This window comes from Falco peregrinus, chromosome 4, assembly GCF_023634155.1.
Source record: "Falco peregrinus isolate bFalPer1 chromosome 4, bFalPer1.pri, whole genome shotgun sequence".
Classification (NCBI taxonomy): domain Eukaryota; kingdom Metazoa; phylum Chordata; class Aves; order Falconiformes; family Falconidae; genus Falco; species Falco peregrinus.
In genome coordinates, this window is record NC_073724.1 from 52,193,852 (window position 1) to 52,201,650 (window position 7,799).

The 7,799-nt window shown below is 50.1% G+C and overlaps 1 protein-coding gene across 2 annotated transcripts in view; it reads right to left on the minus strand.

Moving 5' to 3' along the window:
• Nucleotides 1–5,143, minus strand: part of REV1 (REV1 DNA directed polymerase) — a 62,701-nt gene extending 57,558 nt beyond the window's left edge. Inside the window, exon 1 of one of the 2 annotated variants that reach the window (XM_055802369.1) lies at nt 4,951–5,143. The gene's annotated coding sequence lies outside the window, so the exon portion shown is untranslated. The remainder of the gene's footprint in view (nt 1–4,950) is intronic. The other variant, XM_055802371.1, reaches the window with a different exon arrangement.
• Between the last annotated feature and the right edge of the window lie 2,656 nt (nt 5,144–7,799).

Sequence of the window (7,799 nt, forward strand, 5' to 3'; positions counted from 1 at the left end):
CTGCAAAATCTTTTTTGAAGTAGAATCTTCACAAGATAGGGCTTCTATGCTTAACCTTGAAGTTTTAAGTTTCTGTTCAAGTTTTCTGCATCTTTCATTACTCCATGGATATTACTTTTATCATCAACTCAGACCAACAAGACTAGGAAGAATGAGATGAAACTAGTAAGTGGACAGATCAAAACAAATGGAAATACTTTTTCATCTGTTGCCTAGGTTTTTGTGGACTCTCTGACACAGGACACCAAGGACGCTAAAAGTCTGCATGGGCTGAACAGATGAATGGAATAAAAACCTTTTTTTTTTTTTTTTTTTTAATGTAACGAACTACAGGAACTCAGAATATAAAGCCAAAGTATCTCAATATGTTTCTTTACTATCACCTAGGTGAACTTTTGATCTGACCCAACGATATATTCTCAACTTTCCTTTTGGATTTGGAGGAAAGGGAAAAGCTAGAGCACAGTGTTTTCATGTTTTCCAGGAAAAATACAGTTCTAATTTCTTAGGACAAAACAGAAATGCTCTAGTTCTTTAGAATCCCTAAATAAAACTCAAATACGAAATGCATCCTTGGCCTGAAGTGGTTTTAAATTGGTATTTCAAGTACCTCTAACATCACAGTAACAGTGTCACACTGCTGCCTAGTGAAGACAGATCAATACAAAAAGACTACAGAGCAAAAATGGCCTACCCCAGGCAAACATGATGCTAGTAAAACTTAAGTTAAAAAATCAACATAGAAGTTAGGCAAATCATTATGGAAGGGCAACACTTACAACTTCAAATTCCTGATCAGCCAGAAATTAAGAGTGAAAAGTCATTACCCCTACCTCTCATCCAGTATTGTTTTACAAGAGAGTTCTTAGAACTGCTTACCAAATAATGTAATTTCAGCATGGAAACAGAGGAAATAGTGACTGAAAAGCCAGTATTTCCAGTTTCCCAATGCTCTAATGTTTCCTGAAAACAACAGGCAGATTCAGAAACCAGGAACCGTATCCTTTCAATACAGACCATTACTTAAGTTCTTTACTTCAACTGGGAGTCGCTTTCAAAAGCACAAAATGGTAAAACACATTCACTCTACTTGGTAAACTGCACTAACCATCCACCTTACATGTCATGGGGTCACAGACTTTCCTATTCGTAAGAATTATCAGCAATTTCATGACTTCTTTTAAACAGCAACAGCTCCCAGGTTTCCAAAATCATGTAAGTGGAGTACAACCATTTGTCCAGGATGCTGACTCACTGGACTAACAGCTGACCTGAGTCACCTCAAAAAGATGAAGTCATGAACATCGTGGACAGGGCTTTATTTTACTTTGGATATTCACTGACAATTGGAACCTAACAAAAAAAAAAAAAAAGTTAGCAACAGTCCCCAGGATCCTGCCACAATACACTACATACCTCACGCTCTGCCAGAAGACTGCCAATCTCTAAAGTCAATACGGACAAACCCCAGAGCACTTCTCAACCCTACTCTGTGCAGCTTTGCACTGCTGACGTTTGGCATTCAAACCCATCCACCTGCATTTGCAAGAATGACTCTGCAAGGTACCTGAGCAGTGTCTTCTCCTAAGTGAAATTAGCCTTCTCTTTTTCAGGATTATTTACTTTCATAAATCAAGAAGCTGAAAAGGACTGCATGAATTCAAGCAAACCAAATAAGGAGGTTACAACTACTAACTCCCTTACGTTGGGATTTGGTTAGAAGTAATTACAGATAGCTGGGGACAGAAAGCAAAACCAACACAGAACAGTTAACCACAACATGACTAAACCTTATTTATACAACTAAATTTCAAACCACCTGCTTCAGCACTATTAAATAGGTAGAATACCCATTGGGAAACTGGGAGACCCGAAGCTTTGAGATAGGAAGAGTCACCTGCCCTGCTCTGCTCTGCCCGCCCCACGCACCCCCACCCCCAATTAATAAAATATTACTTTCCCAAAAAGGTAACACTGAAATTCAGGGACCATGATCTGCTTAGGTGTTTCCACCAAAGAATACAGAAGATAAAGTATCGTTTCTATGGGTATACCAAAGTAAAACTATCTGCCAGATAAGATTTAATGGTCACAGATTCCTTAACTGTACTAGCAGCAGTCCTTCAGTTAGTTTTGAAAACACAAGTCACAGGAAGGGAAGTTACCATCACAGTGTAGAATTTAAAGCTGTTCTACTCACCTCTCTTCCACTGAAGAGTGAGAAAGAAGGGTTTCCTAATTCTGACTTCTGCCTTATCAACATCAGTTACTCCACATGACACACAGAAGTGGGGAGACCACAGACATGGGAGGCCCTCCTCCCTAAAAACCTTTGTGTCTCCAATTAAAATGCTGTCTGGTTTCCACAACAGAGCACAAAGCTGCTCCTGGGGAGAAGCACTACACAATTTTATCTCTCAGAAGAAGACAAAAAAACCCCAACTTCAACAAGTGTACTATATTACACCTTTGAGAATTGCTCATGCTTTTTTCCATTCGCTTAGATTTGCTCTCTTACTTTCAAATTTCTTCGTAACTCCATGGCCATCCTCATTTCTACTTGCTTCCGATTTTTCCTCATTTTGCTATGCTTAGGTAAACACATAGCACTATCACCAAATTAATCTACACTGTATCCTTGAGGGAGGGTTTCAACATTTGGATATTTAGCTCCCTTGCTGTATCTATACAAGGCAAACATGCTGCTAAGGGCTGACAGAGATCTCAGTGACAATAATGTACACCTTTAATTAAAACAGAAAAACGTTCAATCCAAACAAATTCATTCTTCATGAAATAAACAATAGCTAACAAATTAAATGGGGAAAGCACATAGAAGGGTCAGGCAACTTATTCTTTCCCTGCTTGACCTGAACAACTGATTCATTAAAAGAGATCTGTGTAATCATATTAATTTTTTCTACCTACTCAAAACTAGGTTCCTTATTCTAATCATTCTTTTTTTAAAAAATTTCCCTAGCAACTGAAAGGGATGGTAGAAAGACTGAAAATCTGCCATGAAACTTCTTTTAAAAAAAAAGATATATGGGTCAAGGGATCAGAGAAGACTCATCAAAATCAGCTCTCGGCTACAACACACTGTCACTGCATCAGAACAGGCTGTGACTAAGGAAGAGTATGTACGTACTATCCGGAAAGATGGACTGGTGCTACATTTGAAAGGCCAATTACTGAATAATGTACTGAAGACATGTATACTGTACATATAAAAATGTACAAAGAGTTTACTATCAAGGCCTGATACATGGTAATGTATTTTCCCTACTAGAGCTTTACTTTTAAAACAATCTTTCTTCAAGTAGTTAAACATCAGTGAGTCACAAGGCAGGCGTCTGCACTGTGCCTCTACTAATACTGTCCTACCAATGACCTCCAGTCTGACAGCTTGGGATTATTTACTAATAGGGATTTGGTACACTGTCCAGCGTAAGAAATGGACTGAATGAAAAGACCAATATGGTGGGAACGGGTAATAACTACACGCTTGAGACACGATGACAAAGAATTTGTCAGAGATTCGGATTTCCGTGTTAAATGTCATAAACCTTAGACAGAACTATACCAGAAATAAATTTTAACTATAACCTCTTGCAACTAATGGCAATTAGGCAACTGTTTCAAACAGTTCTATCAGAGCAACAATAGCATCTAAATGAATAAAGAATTCAGATAGCAAAATTAGAATCTCCCGGGTTTTGTTCTTTGGACTACAGTATCAAATTTGAGATTGGACCTGGCTTTTAAATCAAGATGCAGAGCAAACATCAACTCATCTCCTCATGAAGAAAATCGCTCATTAACATGAGCATAGTATTCTGTCATTTTGAAGGCTTGGACATCAATTTTAAAGCATCAGAAATAATGGAGCATTACAGCATACAACACAGATTTTCTATCAAAAAATCACGTGCTTGTGATACTATCTTGCTCTCCCTTAAGGTTAACATGCCACTACCGTGCATCTCTGCCATTACCGCGCGTCTCCCATCAGGGGATTTTTGCTCAGTTATCACAGGTCAAGTAACGGTAAGTATATGGCAAAAGGCATCAACATCAGACAGGGAAGGGGCGAAGAAGCATCAGCGGACACATCTGTCCCCCCGTGTTTGTAAGCACAGGCTCACTCATCACGCAGAGGTCCACCTCCTTTCAGCAGAGCGGCTACATCCAGCACTATTGCTCAGCAAATACAACTTGTGACAAACACGGTGGCAACCCGCACGGATGCACGCTGCTACGGCCGAGCGCCAGGGCGCGCGGTGTGTGCACGAGGGCAAGGCTGCGCCAGGGCTGGGCCGGGCCGGGCCCCCCGCGCCCCTCCCCCGGCCCATTTCCCTGCAGTGACCCCTCGGCCGGCAGAACACCGGCGGCACGGCGGCGGCTCTGCCCGCGATCCGTGTTGTGTCTGAGGCGCAGGCCCCATGTGACAGGCGCACGCACCGCCCGGTGCCGTAGCCGGCGGGAGGCGGGGGAGGGGAGGGCGGCGAGCGGGGGCGGCCGACCCCGGCAGCACACACCTGGCACACCCTCCGCAACTTGCAGAGCGCGCGCGCGCGCGCCCAGGGGTCCGGCCCCCTCCCCCCCCCCCCCCCCGCGCGCACACACACCCCCCCCGCGCGGGCGAGCGGGGCTGAGCAAGGCCCCCGCGCCGGTTACATAACCCCGCGCGCCACACTACCCCCCTCCCCCCCCCCTCCGGCGGGGAAGAGCTGCGGCGGGGGGCGGGGGGAGGCCCAGGCCGCGGGCCCGGGGAGGGGCTGAGGCAGGGCAGGGGCTGCGGGCCCGCGGGCTCCCCGGCCTCCCCCCGCCCCCCGCACGCGCGCACGGGGCCGCGCTCGCGAGCGCCGGGCGGCCGCGGGGGCCCGGGCAGCTGCGCCGCGGGGGGGAAGGCGGCCGCCCCGGCAGCCCCCCGCCGCCGCCGCCGCTCACCTTTCGCCGCGTCCCAGACGCACATTCCCGGGGCGCCGCCGCCGCCTGCCCTGCCGGGCCGTGTGAGGGCTTCACATCGCGTCTCCCCCCCCGCGGCACGGACGCACGCAACCGCCGCCTCCTGCCCGCCTTCCTCCTCCTCCTCCTCCTCCCCAGCTCTCAGCCCCGGCCGCGCTCTCCCGTCTCTCTCTCCCCCCTCTTCCTTCCTCCCTCCCTCCCCCTCCTCCCCCTCTCGGTGTCCCCAGCAGCAGCCCCTCCTCCCCCCGCCCTTCCTGCGAGCGCGTCACGAGAGAGTCTCGCGCCACCAACCGCCGCTCGGTCAACAAGCGGCGCGCGCCGGGCAGGCCAGCCGGCCGGCCCGCCCGCCCCCGGGGCGCCCCCTAGCGGCTCGCGCCCCGCGGAAAGTCGCGTGCGGCGCGGCCGCCGCTCCGCCGAGAGGGCTGGGGAGCTCTCACGCCGGGCACGTGACGGAGGGGGGCGGGGCGAGCCGAGCAGCTCGCGCGCCTCTCCGGCCTTCCCCCCGCCGCCCCGCCCGGGGTGGGCTGCGGAGGGCGCGGAGCGGCTGCGCCTCCTGGAGGCCCGACGGCCGCGCTGCAAGAGCAGGGAAGGGGGTGGAAGCCGATGCAGCGGCGGCGCGGGCAGACATGTCACAGCGGGACGCGACGGGAGCGGAGACGACCCTTGTGCCCGCTGTATCCCGGCCCTCCCAACGGCAGGGGCCGCGGTAGCCACCGGCCGGCTGCCTGGCCGGCAGAAGCGAGGGGCGCGCGTGTCCGCCCGCAGTGCGGCCGCGGCTCCCGTGAGCGCAGCAGGCGGCGGCGGGCAGGAGCCGTGAGGGCGGGCGGCTGCGGGGCGGTGGGAGCGCTGCCCCCGGCACGGGCACAACCCGCCTGCCTGCGGCCGGGCCGCGCCACAGCGGCGGGGGGAGCCCCTGCCTCCGGCGGCGGCAGCACCCCCCCCTTCCGGGGCCGCCGCCCAGGGAGGAAGCGGGCGGGAAAGACGCGAGTCGGGCTGTGGCGGCGGCGCGTATGGCGGGTGCCCCCCAGCCGCCCCTCGGCCGGGCCCTCCGGAGGGGCCTGCGCTATGCCGCCCCTGCAGCGGCCCCCTCCGCGCCGGGGTCCGTGTAGGGGATGGCGGGGGGGCGTTACGGCCCAGGCCTGGCCCTGCCCTGGGCCCTGGGGCTGGGCCGGGTTCAGGCCGCAGCAGCCGCGCGCTGGAGGGGGTTTCTCCCACGGAAAAGGGGCTGCTTGTTCCCCCGCTCGCTGGATACAGGAATAACGCCCGCTGGCTCCTGGCATGTGATTCTGCATTTTTAATTATGCAGGCTTCTAAGAGAAGTGCAGCGGTGCCACCTGCTCTTCCCTGGTAACTTTACAATCCAGCAGCTGTTTCAGCTCCGTTTGACAGAGGCTTCTCGGCCTCCGCAACGTGAAGGGTTACAGGTTCTGTTAGAAAGAGCAGCAGTGAGGCAGCATGAGAGCCCAGGGTAACTCTGGTGCTGAGCCAGCATGCTCCTGTGCAAACCGGTCACCACGTGTGTGGGCCCTTCTCCAGTTCTTCCCCAGTTACAGCTCATGGGAGAGAACTGGGGATGCTGTGAAGTGTCTCTGTGGGGAGGCAGGAAGGACCACGTGTGGGGGAAGATACAGGGTAGGTGGGGGATCCTTGTATAGGAAAGTGGGCATTAGTGTGGTATGGGGAAATAAGACACAAATCCTTAAGAGACCAGGCCTTAGTTGTGCTACTTACAGAAAAATTGTTACTGAGTTACCTGTTCTAATTCTGTTACATGCAACTTGTTTTATAAACAGAAAATAGTTGCAGTCCTACAACTGTATCCGCTTAGATAGATCTGCTAGGTGTCCCCATTGATATCAGGCAAACTTCCAGTTTGGCTAGAAGCGCATTAGTCTACCCACACGGACTTAGTTCCAGGGATGAAGCTATACATGCCTGTCTCTGTAAGAAAAGCACTTGCCTGGAACCTTCCTTTCTCCACCTGCATTGCCAGAGCAGAGGAACAGTTGTCCTGGCCTGTGAAAAATGTTACAATTTCAAGAATTTTTGTGTTCTTCACTGTGTGATAAAACCAAGATCTTTATGAAGGTCCAGACTTTCCCTTATAGCTAGTTACATACTGCTCAAGGTTTTCAGGTAGGGTAAGGAAAATTCAAATTCAGGTCTACCTCGGTTAGTTGATCATCAGCTGTTTTAACCAGGGTGTCATTTCTTCATTTCACTTAGAAAAATATTTATAGGAAACTTCATAACACCTTCATGAGAAAACCCCAAATATTTGACTTTCACTCAGTATTTTAGTGAAACTCCTCTTCAAAATGTGGGTGTTCCCTGCCAGAGGGAAGCGCCAACTAGAGTTTTGACCAGCTTTAACCTGTCAAATTTTGGAGATATTGTGGCTAGCCACTTTCTAATTTTCATCAGCAGTTATATTACCTGGGGGGAAAAAAAAAGCTTCTGAAAAATACGTTGTTCAGAAAAGTTATGTTATCTAAAATATATCCATTTCACTGGCCCAGCATTTTCCAGATTGCTGATAAATGCCTCTACCAATTGCCAGTCTGGAGCAAACTAACTGTTAAAAGTATGGCATGACTGGATGTGTGTATTATTTTTTCCTTACAGAGCTATTTCTCTAGGGGGCAGTTGTGGAGCAAAAAGGCAGAAAGACAAGTGGAATAGGGATTAATTTAGGTTAGCAAGAACAGCTTTAAAATGGTTAGTCAATGATTATATTTTATTTTTAAATAGAAGCTGACATATAAGCAAATTATAAGAGGAACCAACAGTTAGTTAGAGAGGCATGTGGGGACAACTATTTTGTTTTGTGA